The 16,844-nt window shown below is 44.6% G+C and overlaps 1 protein-coding gene across 1 annotated transcript in view; it reads right to left on the bottom strand.

The window, feature by feature from the left end:
• LOC137537853 (mucin-2-like) overlaps window positions 1–16,844 on the bottom strand; it is a 508,651-nt gene that overhangs the window by 4,008 nt on the left and 487,799 nt on the right. The gene's annotated exons all lie outside the window — the stretch shown is intronic.

Raw genomic sequence — 16,844 nt, 5'->3', positions numbered from 1 at the left:
GAAATATAATTTATATTAATGGCTTTTTTTCCTGCTTTTCTTATGGCTGATGTTTACATTTTGCCTAAAGCTAATAAATATAATAAAATGTAGAATATCTAATTAAAATGAACTTGAAACAAATCTTAAAGCGTACCTGAAGTGACATGTGACATGATAAGATAAACATATACACATACAGTACTAGCCCTACTAAGAAATTATCTGAAGTCCCTTTCTGTTTTCCACTACAAGAGTTAAACGACAACTGTAGTGGGGAAAAAAAATTGAGGCTGCCATATTTATTTCCTTTTAAACAATACCAATTGCCTGGCAGTCCTGCTGATCTATTTGGCTGCAGTACAACACCAGATACAAGCATGTGACTAATCTGGTCAGATCTGACAATAATGTCAGAAACATGATCTGCATATGCTTTTTCGAGGTCTAAGGCTAAAAGTATTAGACAAAGGATCAGCAGGATAGCCAGACAACTACAGTAGTATTGCTTAAGAGGAAATAAAAATGGCAGCCTCCATATTCATCTCATTACAGTTGTCCTTTAAAGGGAACCTAAAAAGACTTGAGTAGTTATCTATGCAATAGAGATTATTGAATAACTTGTTGAATTCAGTCCGTTTGCCTGAAAAGTAAAAAGAAGCTAAAAGCCTGTTATCTGTCAGGGAGAAGAAACATAATAAGGGTTTACTGCAGAAAAGTTCAAAGTCAGTGCATCCGCTTAATTTTCAGGCAGAGTGTGGATCCTAATGGTTGGTTCACACATCTGACTGCCAGCAGCACGTTTCACTGTGGCCAAGGGAAACAGTAAAAAAGGGCACAGGAGGCTAGTGGACAAATTGGGCGCCGCCATTCACTCCCATAATAAATATCGTTTACTGGGCGCCGAACAGGAAAAAAGGGCGCCCGAGAATAATAACGTTTTCCAACGGCGCCCGATGATTTTTAATGTTTTATAACTGCTTGTGGTGATTTACATTTCCTATTTCAATAAAACATTATTTTAAATGTTATCCCTTACTGTTTGTAAAACATTATTATTCACAAAATAAAGCGATCAGTACGTAACGTAAATTGTAATATATTTTATCCCTTACTGTTTCTAAAACATTATTCAACACACAATACAGTGATCACTAAGGAGGGTCTTAGGTTTAGGCACCACCAGGGGGGTCTTAGGTTTAGGCACCATCAGGGGAGTCTTAGGTTTAGGCACCACCAGGGCGGTCTTAGGTTTAGGCACCACCAGGAGGGTCTTAGGTTTAGGCACCACCAGGGGGGTCTTAGGTTTAGGCACCACCAGGGGGGTCTTAGGTTTAGGCACCACCAGGGGGGTCTTAGGTTTAGGCACCACCAGGGGGGTCTTAGGTTTAGGCACCAATACGGGGGTCTAGGGGTTAGGGGTAGGTACAGGGAGGGTTACTTACTATTTTTTTTAAACGTTATTATACATTTCACTTTTTAAACTGAAGATTAACGTTTTCACAATTGCCGATTTCATGCACATTATTTAATGATTTATAACTTTATAAAACATTATTTTTAAACGAAATATAGTACATTATATTTTTAAACGTTATCCATGTTTATCGTTTAAAACCCCGCGCCCTTTTTTCCCAGCGCCCCTTTTTAACATACGCGTGGCCAAGAGCATTTGGCATTGCTTGCTGTTGTCTGCGTTTTGAGCTCCTAGGGGATAAGTAGTTGTGAATGTCACCAATACTAGAAATCACATTTAGCGACTCGGAAAAGGCGATCAACCACTGCACTTGCACAATTGTCGACAATCCACAGTAAACATATTGAGATGAACACTCTCAATTATCTTATACGCGAGGCAGTAGATCCTAGCAGTAAACAAAGGGGATGGACATTTGCGGCCGTCCATCTGAACCGACCCTAAACTGCAACTGTCTTTTCTATTCTTCAAAAGTTATATTTATCATCCATACTACAGAATTCTTCATCTCATATGTTAATTTTCACTTCATACTGAATGCTATAAATAAAGACCCATTTCCACCTGTGTTCTGCATGCGTCGCCAAGATGAATACCAACACTTGTTTCAAAGGTAAGGCAATATGAAAGAACTTTTAGGGCTCATTTGCACTTTTCAGATTTTTCAGCTATTCCTCACATGTGAATTCGGACGGGAATTGCAGCCTATTGAAATCAATAAGTTGCTTCTGAATTTGCGTGCACACATGCAATTGCCTCTAGACATGCCATGCACAGATATGGGGAATTGCATCCGTGATGCACAATTATGCTGCATGCTGTCTGGTTTTTTTTTCCTGCACGCAAATTCAGAAGCAACTTATTGATTTCAATAGGCTGCAATTCCCATCCGAATTCACATGTGAGGAATAGCTGAAAAATCTAAAAAGTGCAAATGAGCCCTAAAAGTTCTTTCATATTGCCTTACCTTAATTTTTAGAAGCATCAAAGTTTTGCCAGGAACGGAGAGTAAAAATGACTAAATGTCCTGTTTATGAAAAGATCAGCTTGGCCCTGAAAGCCTAACCCTATCCTTCTAGTCCACATCCAGCTAGTGATGAAGCTTGCTTTCCACCTGAGAATGGTAAGGTAAGGATGGTGTGGAGCCACATCACTAGCTGGGCGAGAATTTAATGGTGGACTTTGCTACATCTAAAATAAAAAGTAAGGCAATATGGGAGGGCTTTTAATAAGCTCTCAATGGCATCTTTTAAGAGGAACTTTCTTCTGGAGTGGCCCAGTCCTATCCTCAACCCGATTGAGATGCAGTGGCATGACCTCAAAAAGGCAATTTACACCAGACATCCCAAGAATATTGCTGAACTGAAACATTTCTGTAAAAAGAAATGGTCAAGAAATACTCCTGACCATTGTGCATGTCTGATCTGTAACTACAGGAAACATTTGGTTGAAGTTATTGCTGCCAAAGCAGGTTCAACCAGTTATTAAATCCAAGGGTTCACATACTTTTTCCACCTGCACTGTGAATGTTTACATGGTGTGTTCAATAAAAACATAGAAACAATTATTTGTGTGGTATTAGTTTAAGCAGACTGTGATTGTCTATTGTTGTGACTTAGATAAAGATCAGATCACATTTTATGACCAATTTGTGCAGAAATCCATATAATTCAGTGCTCGGATACAATTCGTGATCACGGCATAGCCGTGATTTACAAGCATTTTTTCACTATTCGACATTGTGATCCGAATCCGTGATCATTCAGCGATCACAGGTTTCAATCACGGATTCGGCCATTGGTAAGTGGATTTTGCCGTGATCACAACATCAAATCCATGACTGGGGGAAATGACGTCACTGGGCCAATCAGAGGCCCTCAGCATAGGCCCTAGCCAGCCAATCATAGGAGGGGAGGCTCTGCCCTCCCCTCCGGTATAAAAAGCAGCAGCCATGTTGAGAGCGCCTTCCTTGCTAGACTGTGCCACTGAGAGCATCTCCAGGCCATTTGTTGCAAAGCAAAAGCGTTTTTTGGTTTAAAAAGCCAGCGGTTTAACGCATGTCATAGCTCTTTTATGTATCTGATACTTGTATTTAGCAAGGCAGCCAGTGATTTACTTAAGTTCTAGTCTGTGTAGTCATGACAGACAGTGGGCTTGATTCACAAAGCGGTGCTAACCTAGTTCGCATGCCTATGGACTTTTGGGTGTGATAAGCATTGCACTAAGTAGGTTAGCACCACTTTGAGGTAAAAAAGTCTGGTGCACGCGAAACGTCGCATAGGGTTTAATGGCAATGCGCGCGTAAACTTTGCGCACGTAAAAGTTTACGCACGTAAAACTTTACACGCAAAACTTTGCGTGCAAGTGTATTTTATCATGCCTAAACTGAGTTTAGGCGTGATAATGGACTTTTCACCAGCGTGCCAACAGTTAGCACGGCTTTGTGAATCAAGCCCAGTGTACGGAGTGCTTGTCATGAACCGCAGTCTCACCTCTGCTGCCTCCAGCAGCACGAGCGCCGATCTCATTCAATGGTGCGGGTCTGTTACTTCCACAGCCCCCAGGCGTGATCGGGTTTCCTCTGCGCACAGGCCTCTTGAAAGTGCCAGGGTTTCCTCTGGCACTTTCAAACACACGCGTGCAGCAAGTGAGAGGCCTTATAGACTTAGGAAGCGTGTCAGCTGATCAGGCAATCAGCTGACACATCTCCGCCCTAGTTTACTCCTGATTGATCACCTGTTCAGGAGGCAGGGCTACAGACCCAGAGCTACCTATATATTCCTTGAGCTGTCAGTGCTATGGTGTCTGTTGTAGCTGACAGTTCTCTGTTAAGCCTCAGAACCGTAGTCAGATCCATGGTACATTTGAACTGGCAGGACCCCAGTGATTTTGTACACTAGTTAGTCTTGCATTTCTGTGCACTATTGCCTTGTGATTACTCTGTGTTTGACCTATTGCCTGTTTATCTACTCTGCTTCTAGTCTCACGCCTTGTACCTTTGCCTATCTGATCCTCGTTGCCGAGTCTTTGCCTGTCTTACCGTTTACGCTATTGTCTGACCCTCTGGTACCTCTGCACATCTGATCTCTATTGCGGACTTATTGCCTGTTTATTGATTATCCTTCTGTCTCACCCACTGGCCCAGAGCCGGGACAAGGTCCTCAAGCACCCAAGGCTGAGACACCAAAGTGCGCCCCTCCATCCCTGCCACCCGAGCCATCAAACACTGATTGCTATTATACTAAGAGGCGCCACAGGGCCCACAACCTCCCCAACACCTTAATATCTAGTTATCTGGCTTGCAGTCACTGCCATGTATCCCCTTTTCTTATTTCTTTCTGCTTCAAACACAATTAGGAATGACAGCTGAAAGAATTCTGCGCCCCCTCCTACACTGCGCCCTGAGCCAGCCTATGGCCCGGCCCGGCCCTGCACTGGCCTGTCAGACATCTGATTCCCGGTTTGACCTTGGCTAGCCTTATGGCCCATACTCACGGGCTACAATTGTCGCCGCAACACGCAGCGCACGCGTGTTGCGGCGACAGGTCGCCCATGAGTATGGGCCGTTGAACCGGCGCACACCCCGAACTGTCGCCCGCCGCTGATGTCGCCAGGCGATTTAAATGTTCAATCGCCTGACGACAGTCGCCACCACAACTCAGCCGCAGCTGTCGCTAGTCCGCGTGAGTACGCGGACTAGCGACAGCAACCTCCATTGAGGTATGCAGAGCTTCTGGCGGGGGGAGGAGGAACGTCGGCGACAGCTTCCGTCACGCCGCTGGTCCCTCTTCCGCGTGTGTATGCGGAGGGACCTGGCGAGGAGCTGTCGCCGGCCTGTCGCCCACATGCTCACGTGTGCTGGCGACAGGCCACTTTTGCCGCCCGTGAGTATGGGCCATTAGACTAATCTCGACTCCTTTGGTGCCACACACATACTGCGGCACCCAGGACTCTGTCAGACTGTCAGGTAGGCATCATTATCTGACAGTCGTTACAGTGCTGTGCTGTGCAGCTTAGTGCAGGCCTGCAGGCAGAGGCAGGGTCACTGCTCTATTAATATATTTACTTTTACTGCTAATATATTTGATACTTGTATATTTAGCTAGCCAGCCAGTGATTAACTTAACCACTTCACCCCAAAGGCGTTTTTACCCTAATGGACAAGTGCGATTTTCACCTTTTAGTGCTCATCACTTTCCTTTACCAATAGCTTAATCACTACTAATCACAATGAAATGGTTCATATCTTGTTTTTTTTCACCATTTTGGGGTTGATATTTGCTTTCAGTAATTACTTTATTTTCTATGCATTTTTTAGGGAAAAACAAGGAAAAAAATGAAAAAATACACTATTTCTCCAATTTCATCCCCTATAATTTTAATATAAACACTGCTACTGTGCATAAAACCCACACATTTTATATGCCCATGTGTTCTGGTTATCACAAGATTTTAAATAAGTCCCTAGGCTAGTGCAAAGTATGGTGACAGTATAGTATTTGGAAATAAAGGTGTATTTTTTTTCCACTATTTTCACGTGCACGGGAATGCATGTGCATGCGCGGGCACTGTCTGACTTATACAAACGTCCTGGAGCCATTAAGAGGCTCTAGCAGGACGTTTTTATACATCAGCATGTCATTAAGTGGTTAAATTAGTTGTAGTCACTCAGTGTAGTCAGTGACATTGTACTGTGCCAGCATGCAGCCAGTTACTTTGTTGTGCGCAGTGGCGTAGCTACAAATCTCGGGGGCCCGATGTGGACTTTGGACCCAAGACCCCCTCCCCACATTAAACAGCCAAGAGCAGGACCGGATTTACAGTTTAGGAGCCTATAGGCACAGAATTTCTGGCGCCCTAAATCCCGCTACTCAGCATAGGCCACACCCCCAGGTCACCCCCTCTCCCCATAAAGTGAGTGTACCTCTTATGGCCTACCCCCCTTCCCCCTAAGGGCGCTTCTCCTAAGGAGCCCCTGGCCTGAGCAATACCCTCTCCCCCAGCATCCCCCCCCCCCCTTCCCCAGAAAGCATACCTTTATAAAAAGCACACACACACACACACACACACACACACACACACACACACACACACACACACACACACACTGGACTCATGCACAAACTCTGGCACACAAATACACACACACACTATGGATACACACTCTGGCACACACATACACACACTGTGGATACACACTCTGGCCAGTGCAGTTTCTAGGCTAAAATGCACCCAGGGCGAGGGTGTAAAAAGTGCGCCCCCCCCCCCAAGCAAGGTATGGGTGCCCGCAGTATAGGTTAGCCAGGTCTAGTTGCACTTAGTATAGGTCCCCCCAGTATAGGTAGCCAGGCATAGGTGAGCCAGTATAGTTGCCCCCGCTACTATAGGTTAGCCAGGTAGGTGCCTCCAGTATAGGTTAGATAGGCAGGCGCCCCCGTTACAGGTTATTTAGGTAGGTGCCTGCAATATAGGTAGCCAGTATAGTGGCCACCTGTATAGGCTACCTAGGTAGGTGCCCCCAACACAGGTTAGATAAGTGCCCCCAGTATAGGTTAGATTAGGTAGCTGCCCCCCAGTGTAGGTTAGATAGGTAGCTGCCCCCCAGTGTATGTTAGATTAGGTAGGTGCCCCCCAGTGTAGGTTAGATAGGTAGCTGCCCCCCAGTGTAGGTTAGATTAGGTAGCTGCCCCCCAGTGTATGTTAGATTAGGTAGGTGCCCCCCAGTGTAGGTTAGATTAGGTAGGTGCCCCCCAGTATAGGTTAGATTAGGTAGGTGCCCCCCAGTGTAGGTTAGATTAGGTAGGTGCCCCCCAGTGTAGGTTAGATAGGTAGCTGCCCCCCAGTGTATGTTAGATTAGGTAGGTGCCCCCCAGTATAGGTTAGATAGGTAGCTGCCCCCCAGTGTAGGTTAGATTAGGTAGCTGCCCCCCACCGTAGGTTAGATTAGGTAGGTGCCCCCAGGATAGGTTAGATAGCTAGCTGTCCCCTATAATGGAGGGGGGAGCCGGAGCCGCGGGGAGGGCAGCCCGACCTCTCCCTCCCTTCCCTCTCCCGGGCCGCCCTCCATGCTCCCCCCTCAGATGCAGAACGAGCAGCTGGGAAGCGCTGTTTACAACTCACCTCCCTGGCTCCAAGCGCTGCTCTCTCGCCGCTGGTCTGTCTCCTCTCTCTGCATAGATGCGGATACACACGCTGCTTCCTGCTAAACAGGAAGCAGCGTGGCAGCGTGTGTATCTGCATCTATGCAGAGAGAGGAGACAGACCAGCGGCGAGAGAGCAGCGCTTGGAGCCAGGGAGGTGTGTTGTAAACAGCGCTTCCCGGCTGCACACTCTGCATCTGAGGGGGGAGCACGGAGGGCGGCCCGGGAGAGGGAGGTCGGGCTGCCCTCCCTGCGGCTCCGGCTCCCCCCTCCATTATAGCGCCCCCCTCCTAACAGCGCCCCGGGCGGCGGCACGCCCCGCACGGCCCTAAAAACGGGCATGACTCTGGCACACACATAATGTACGCAGACACACTCTGGCACACACATACTGTACGCAGACACACTCTGGCACACACATACTGTACGCAGACACACTCTGGCACACACATACTGTACACAGACACACTCTGGCACACACATACTGTACGCAGACACACTCTGGCACACACATACTGTACGCAGACACACTCTGGCACACACATACTGTACGCAGACACACTCTGGCACACACATACTGTACGCAGACACACTCTGGCACACACATACTGTATGCAGACACACTCTGGCACACACATACTGTACACAGACACACTCTGGCACACACATACTGTACGCAGACACACTCTGGCACACACATACTGTACGCAGACACACTCTGGCACACACATACTGTACGCAGACACAATCTGGCACACACATACTGTGCGCAGACACACTCTGGCACACACATACTGTACACAGACACACTCTGGCACACACATACTGTACACAGACACACTCTGGCACACACATACTGTACACAGACACACTCTGGCACACACATACTGTACACAGACACACTCTGGCACACACATACTGTACACAGACACATTCTGGCACACACATACTGTACACAGACACACTCTGGCACACACATACTGTACACAGACACACTCTGGCACACACATACTGTACACAGACACACTCTGGCACACACATACACAGTTACACACACTCTGTCACCCTCTTCCTTCCCCCCACTTCTGGATAATCAAGCAGCAAAAAAGAAACAAATACTTTACCACAGCAGGCAGCCTTTGAACTTTGCTTGAGGGGGGAGAGCAGAGAGTACAGATGGCATCACTGTCATCTGAGGCAGACACACACAAAAATTTCAACACCGTTGAGCCCTGTGATGATGGCACTTTGGTGATGGCTGCCGAGTGAGTGTTAAGTGGGGTGCCAGAATCAGAGCAGGAGGAATATACTGTAGGTCACGCTTCCGTGTGGAAGCTGAGGTGTTCTGTGTTAAATAGTCAACTACATCCTGACAATCTTGGGGGTTGATGGCACGTGACTTCTTTTTTTTTTTTTCCCGACCTCAGCTCAATTTATTGCCCAGCCTATTAGATGCACTTCACTGCAATGCTCCTGTGGTTTTGGGCCCAAGTTTGCATCATAGTCCGTAATCTTATATAAAACAAGACACCCAGAATTCACCAATCCTCACATATACACACATAAGGCATGATATACACAAAGGTCCGTACATCCAATCACCTAAAAAACGGCTCTATGCTATCCATCAATCAATGGGTTCATTAATATGACTGATCCATTTAAAGAAGAAAGAAACAAACAAGGCAGACCAACGTATATCCAATTTCCCCACCTATCGCTCCTGATGTTTTTTATTTTCCACTACCAGAATTCCCTGGAGTCGTCTATTCACAAAATATTGTTCTTCCATTCTTCTAACCGTTCTCCCCATGTATCTTTATAGTCCTGTACTTTTCGCACTTCCCCCATCATTGCTTCCTCACGTGTACCCAAGACTTCACCCATATAACTGCACCACTCTTCAATAGTTGTAATCTGATTTTTCCAATATCTTATAATTAAAGCCTTACCTACCAATGTTCCTATTTCATTTAGAAGCCTCACCACTTTATCATTTTCTTGATCTGAGATGCTGAAAATTACTCCCTCTGCTGTTAATTTTTCTCTCTTCTATTCCTTTTCTCCCAGTCTCTCACTTCTCGTTACTTCTCTACCCACCACAAAAGATTCCATCTTTCCCCAACATTTTTGAATTTGTGGGCATCCCCACCACATATGTACTTCATCTCCCAATCCTTTATTGAATTTTCCACACTGATCACTATAAGATATTAAGATTTTATTTAGCCTTTTAGGGGTCATATACCACCATATATCACTTTATATTGTACTAACAACAGACTGATGTCATGATGAATCGCACTTACTCTCTGCCATATATTAGACCATCCTTCAGCTAGGTTTTCCCCCAGATCTATCTCCCAACCCTGGCAAAACGTCGGTGGTTTTAAGCTATATAATCTTGATCTGAGATGCTGAAAATTACTCCCTCTGCTGTTAATTTTTCTCTCTTCTATTCCCTTTCTCCCAGTCTCTCACTTCTCGTTACTTCTCTACCCACCACAAAAGATTCCATCTTTCCCCAACATTTTTGAATTTGTGAGCATCCCCACCACATATGTACTTCATCTCCCAATCCTTTATTGAATTTTCCACACTGATCACTATAAGATATTAAGATTTTATTTAGCCTTTTAGGGGTCATATACCACCATATATCACTTTATATTGTACTAACAACAGACTGATGTCATGATGAATCGCACTTACTCTCTGCCATATATTAGACCATCCTTCAGCTAGGTTTTCCCCCAGATCTATCTCCCAACCCTGGCAAAACGTCGGTGGTTTTAAGCTATATAAATCAGCAAGAAAATCATAATAAGAGGAAATTATTCCCTTTGGACATCTCCATGTCTATATATATAATAGGCTACGTGCCTAAACCTTCAGGCAAGAAGAAGAAGTAGCACCCTGCCCCCAGGGGCGGTCCTAGACTTGCTGCCGAGCTGGAGGGGGTCCGCCGAGCTGGAGGGGGTAGCGGGCAGGAAGGGGGTATTGGGCACAGTGGCGGGGAGGGGGGTCAGACCCCCCTCCCTCACCTGGGTCCCCCATCTGCGCTCCCCCTCTAGCTTAAGTTCAGTTGAGAGGCAGTGGGCAGGGATGACTCACCTCTTCCGCGTTAAAGCGTGCATTCCACTTTTGTCACTTCCTGCGTCCACTTACAATACAGTGGGCAGCATTGCAGGAAGTGACGACAGTGGAACGCACGCCAGAACACGGAAGAGGTAAGTCATCCCCGCCTGCTGCCTCTTACTAATAGCGGCAGCTGCTGCTGAACTTCAGCTAGAGGGGGAGCGCAGATGGGGGACCCAGGTAAGGGAGGGGGGTGTGACCCCCCTCGCCGCCGCTGTGCCCAATACCCCCTTATGCGGCGTATGCTACGCCGCGGGTCGGCTAGTATAAATTATTTTCTCAAATATACTTGCTTTCTCCTTTATTTTTTTACCTGCTACTCCTAATTTATGAATATCGCTACTTACTTGATTCACCCATCAAAGCCCTTTCCTTTCATATTTATTTATAATACTATCAATTTTCAGCTCTTTATGGCCCAATAGGTCAAGTATTCTGATTTCTTTTAAACCAGGTTAAATCGTTGGCAGGTGGAAATCCCTTATCTTTCAAAGTTATTAGGGGGGAAATACCTTTTTGTTCTTCACATTGCTCTATAATCTGCGAGAGTATTTTTAAGGTTGCTTTGATCAAGATATTTGTAGTTGTTCTGCCCTGTAGTTGAATATTTTCTGGGATCCATGAAAAGATCCCATCAAAGTCAATTTCATTTTGCTCTAAAGCTGTCCAGATCTGCCCTGAGTTTTCTGTACCTGCTACACTCCTCCAAACTCTTACCCTTGCAAGATGTATACTTTTATAGTACCACATTAAATTTGGTGCAGCCAGGCCCCCAGTCTCCTTTTTCCTATATAGTATATTATATTTAATCCTTCTTTTGTTGTTTGCCCAGATGAAGTCTTGAAAAACTCTATGCCAAGTTTTAAACCATACTCCCGGTACACTTACTGGTACGCATTGCATCGCAAACATAATTTTAGGTAGTACCATCATTTTAATTATCGCAATGCATCCTAGCACATTAAAAAGGGGTCTATCCCAATTTTTCAATGTTTTTCTTTAATTCTTCCATTAAAGGATTACAATTAGCTGCAAAGAGATTATCTAATCTATTATATAATTTAATCCTCAGATATTTAATCTCATTACTCCATGCATATTTTTTTTTTATATTTTCCTTTATCAATAGTGGACATTCCAGATCTAAAATATTAGTTTTTCTTTCATCGATTTTAAAGTTCGAACACCGTCCAAAATCCTCCAACACCTTCCTACATATCTGCAAAGATTCTAAGGGATCGCTCAAGATCAATAATACATCATCTGCATATGCAAGAGTCGTGATATGCAATTGGACCGACCGGATACCCTTATTTTCCTCCTCTTCCTGAACTGTTAATGGTAATGCTTCTATACAGAGGTTAAAAAGTATTGGTGACAATGGGCATCCTTGTCTTACACCATTTTTGACCTTAAATCTTTTATCCAGTATTCCATTTATCATTACCTGCGCTGTTTGATTACCATATAGTTTTTGAATTCTTTTCATTAAAACATCTCCTATTCCACATTTTTGTAGCATTTCAAATAGAAAAGTTCTTGAAATTCTATCGAATGCATTTTCTGCGTCAAGTGTCACCAATATGGCCTCTGTCTTATCCTTTGTACATTTCTTAATAATATTGATCGCAGTGTAAATATTGTCCTTAAGTTCCTTATTTTTTCTAAATCCGTACTGTGAATTACTCAATAATGTATTTGAAATTTTCTCTAATTTATCTGCTAAGATCATCGCATATATTTTTATGTCTGTATTAATTAATGAGATCGGTCTACATTCTCCACATCTAATTCCTTCCCCACTGTCTTTTGGAATTTAAGTTATAAGCGCATTGTTATTTAAATTAGAGAATGTAGGTTCTCCTTCAGAGTTTACCATCCAACAAAAGAGCTTTGATAGTTCAGTTTCAAATGTTTTTTATAAAATTCTAAACAGAAACCGTCAAGGCCTGGTCTTTTGCCTACTTTGCACTTATGTAGCACTGTTCGAAATTCCTCCTCACTTATTGGTTTCTCAAGTTCTAATTTTTCTTCTGTTGTTAACTCCCCAGTTTTGATATTTTTTATAAACTCTGTAGGTGTCTCTATAGGTTCCTCAAGATTGTAGAGGTTAGCATAAAATTTGGTAAAAACTCCACCTATTTCCTCACTTGTGCTCCATACCTTACCTTCCTCATCTAAAATGTTTCCTATAATGATCTTTTCCTTATTCCCTTTCAGAATATCTGCTAAAATATTTCCTGCTTTATTTCTTCCTTTTTAAATTTTCTTTTTTGACTCTATATATTCTGTACTACACTTATCATCTAACAACTTATTCAAATATGAATCTCTAACACGAGTCAGGTTAGCTAAAGATAAACTACATAATTGGATTTTATGCTTTTGTTCTGCAATAGTCAATTCATTTAATAATTCATTGTTTTGTTTTTTTCTTTGATTCTCTTAATCCTTGCTGCTAGTTTTATCAAAGCTCCTCTTATAACGCACTTAAAAGAGTCCCACACCACTTGTGGTTTAATTTCTTCTGTTATATTGATTATATTATTTCTTTAATCCTTCTGCTATTTCCTTTTGGACAATTTCCTACTTCAAGAGATCAGGATATAATCTCCATCCTCCTCTATTCATACCCATTACTGATACTTTTAATCAGGGATGCTTGGATACCACTTTTCACTATCTGGAACCAATTCGGATCTGGATATCCAGATATCCGATCCGGGTCGAATATCCGAATTTGACATTTTTATACACAAACTGAATTTGGGTATCCGACCCCAGTATCCGGCCGGATTCGGATATCCGAATTGAAAACCGGAAATAGTCTTTTCAAAGTTTCTTACCTGTTTTAGAAGCTAAAAAGCCCACCACCTCTCTCTCTCTCTCTCTGGTCTTGCAGGGATTTTTGGTGCTAGTAAAAAAGGGCGCACAGGGATAGTGGACAAAAAGGGCGCCGCCATAGACTGCAATGCAAAATATCGGCTATTCGGCACCCGGCAGCAAAAAAGGGCGCCCGAGAAATAGCGGTTACAGGGATCGTGTTGACAAAAGTTTTCGTTTACAGAATAAGGTTTATAACAAATATTGTTTACAAGCTCATTTTGACTTTGTGTTATACTTATTTTTTCGTTTTAAAATTTCGCTTATAGCAGTTTTTACTTATTTTTTTCATTTTAAAATTTCGCTTACAAAAGTAAAACAACTAAATTTTCGTTTACACTTCTTTGATCGTTCAAAAATTCGTTTTCATATGTATAATGCTTAACCTCCTGAGCGGTATGGACGAGCTCAGCTCGTCCATCACCGCCGGAGGCTGCCGCTCAGGCCCTGCTGGGCCGATTTTTATCAAATAAAGTGCAGCACACGCAGCCGGCACTTTGCCAGCCGCGTGTGCTGCCTGATCGCCGCAGCTCTGCGGCGATTCGCCGCGAGCAGCGGCGAAAGAGGGCCCCCCTAGCCGCCTGAGCCCTGCGCAGCCGGAACAAAAAGTTCCGGCCAGCGCTAAGGGCTGGATCGGAGGCGGCTGACGTCAGGACGTCGGCTGACGTCCATGACGTCACTCCGCTCGTCGCCATGGCGACGATCTAAGCAAAACAAGGAAGGCCGCTCATTGCGGCCTTCCTTGTTTATTATGGGCGCCGGAGGCGATCGGAAGAACGCCTCCGGAGCGCCCTCTAGTGGGCTTTCATGCAGCCAACTTTCAGTTGGCTGCATGAAATAGTTTTTTTTTAATTAAAAAAAAACCCTCCCGCAGCCTCCCTGGCGATCTCAATAGAACGCCGAGGAGGTTAAAGAGAATCTGCATTGTTAAAATCGCACAAAAGTAAACATACCAGTGCGTTAGAGGACATCTCCTATTACCCTCTGACACAATTTCGCCGCTCCTCGCAGCATTAAAAGTGGTTAAAAACAGTTTTAAAAAGTTTGTCTATAAACAAACAAAATGGCCATCAAAACAGGAAGTAGGTTGATGTACAGTATGTCCAGACATAGAAAATACATCCATACACAAGCAGGCTGTATACAGCCTTCCTTTTGAATCTCAAGAGATCATTTGTGTGTTTCTTTCCCCCTGTTCTCATGCACTGAAGTTTCAGGCTGCTTGTTTCTTCCTGCAAACAGCTTTGCCCTTGTCTGTAATTCTTCAGTATGTGAAAGCCCAGCCAGCTCAGAGGACGATTTATCCAGCTTGTAAAAGATAAGAGAGAAGAGAGAAGCTGCTCTAATCCTAAATAACACACAGGCAGTGTGCATAGAGGGGTCTGGAAGGGGGAGTCCATAGGAGAACCACAACACTGAAGAACTTGGCAGCCTTCCAGACACAGGCCGACAAGTCTGACAGGGGAAAGATACATTGATTTATTACAGAGACAGTGATAGTATAAAGTGCTTCAGTAAGCCAGAACACATTAGAATAGCTTTTTGAACTTGTAGGATGATAAAAAACAGGATGCAATTTTTGTTACGGAGTCTCTTTAAATACCGTTTTCAACCTTATTGTATTAGAAATACATCGCTTTTGGTATTAACTTTGTTTTTACACTTATAATGCGTTGATTATAGTTACTAAAATATCGCTTTTAATATTACTGTTATTTTAAGATTTCTAATGCGTACGTGATTGTAAGGCTATCTATTGTATTGTATATATTTATACAGTATATACTTTTCTCTATTTATAATATTCATGTATACGTGATTTTAAGGCTATTTAAGGCTATTTATTTTATTACAAATATATAAATTAATTGTATTGTATATATTTATATATACTTTTCTCTATTTATAATATTAATGTATACGTGATTTAAAGGGACTCCGAGCTCAGCGAAAAAAGTAAAGTTGTACTCACCAGGGTCTTTCTCCAGCCCAGTGCTGGTCGGGAGGTCCCACGCCGGCGTCCTGGCTCCTCTCCTTCACCCCGCTCCGGTATGGCTGACAGGCCGCAGCCCGGGCGACACTCGGTGGAGTGTCGGGCTGCAGCTTCCGCGTATGACGCGGATTACGTCACACGCCGGCCGCCTCGCGTCATCACGGCGGCCGGCGTGAAAGTACTGCGCATGCGCGCTTTAATCGCGCATGCGCAGTACTTTCACGCCGGCCGCCGTGATGACGCGAGGCGGCCGGCGTGTGACGTAATCCGCGTCATACGCGGAAGCTGCAGCCCGACACTCCACCGAGTGTCGCCCGGGCTGCGGCCTGTCAGCCATACCGGAGCGGGGTGAAGGAGAGGAGCCAGGACGCCGGCGTGGGACCTCCCGACCAGCACTGGGCTGGAGAAAGACCCTGGTGAGTACAACTTTACTTTTTTCGCTGAGCTCGGAGTCCCTTTAAAGGCTATTTTAAGGCTATTTATTCTATTACAAATATATAAATTATTTTATTCATGTTATTTGTAGTGAAGTATTTTAAGGATTAAATATATTATTGTTTATATGTGTTTAGGGTGTTTGTGCGGTGGGGATGGTTAGGTTTAGGCATTACCAGGGGGGTCTAGGGGTTAGGGATAGGTACAGGGAGGGTTAGGTTAAAGTTACAGTATAATATACGCAACCAGGGGGTGGTTAGGCACCACCAGGGGGATGGTTAGGCTTAGGCACCACCAGGGGGGTCTAGGGGTTAGGGTTAGGTCCAGGGAGGGTTAGGTATAGTTACAGTGCAATATACACCACCAGGGGGATGGTTAGGCATCACCAGGGGAGATTTAGGGTTAGGCACCACTAGGGGGGTGCTTAGGTTTAGGCACCACCAGGGGGTGGTTAGGTTTAGGCACCACCAGGGGGGTGCTTAGGTTTAGGCACCACCAGGGGGGTGGTTAGATTTAGGCACCACCAGGGGGTGTTTAGGTTTAGGCTCCACCAGGGGGGTGGTTAGGGTTAGGCACCACCAGGGGGGTGGTTAGGGTTAGGCACCACCAGGGGGGTGGTTAGGGTTAGGCACCAATAGGAGGGTGGTTAGGGTTAGGCACCACCAGGGGGGTCTTAGGGTTAGGCACCACCAGGGGGGTGGTTAGAGTTATGCACCACCAGGGGGTCTAGGGGTTAGGGATAGGTACAGGGAGGGCTCTGTGTGAGAGTAAGGTTAGGTATAGTAACAGCACAATATAT

Source organism: Hyperolius riggenbachi, chromosome 11 (assembly GCF_040937935.1).
Source record: "Hyperolius riggenbachi isolate aHypRig1 chromosome 11, aHypRig1.pri, whole genome shotgun sequence".
Classification (NCBI taxonomy): domain Eukaryota; kingdom Metazoa; phylum Chordata; class Amphibia; order Anura; family Hyperoliidae; genus Hyperolius; species Hyperolius riggenbachi.
The sequence above is the reverse complement of the archived record's forward strand: the minus strand, read 5'-3'. Positions and strand labels throughout refer to the sequence as shown.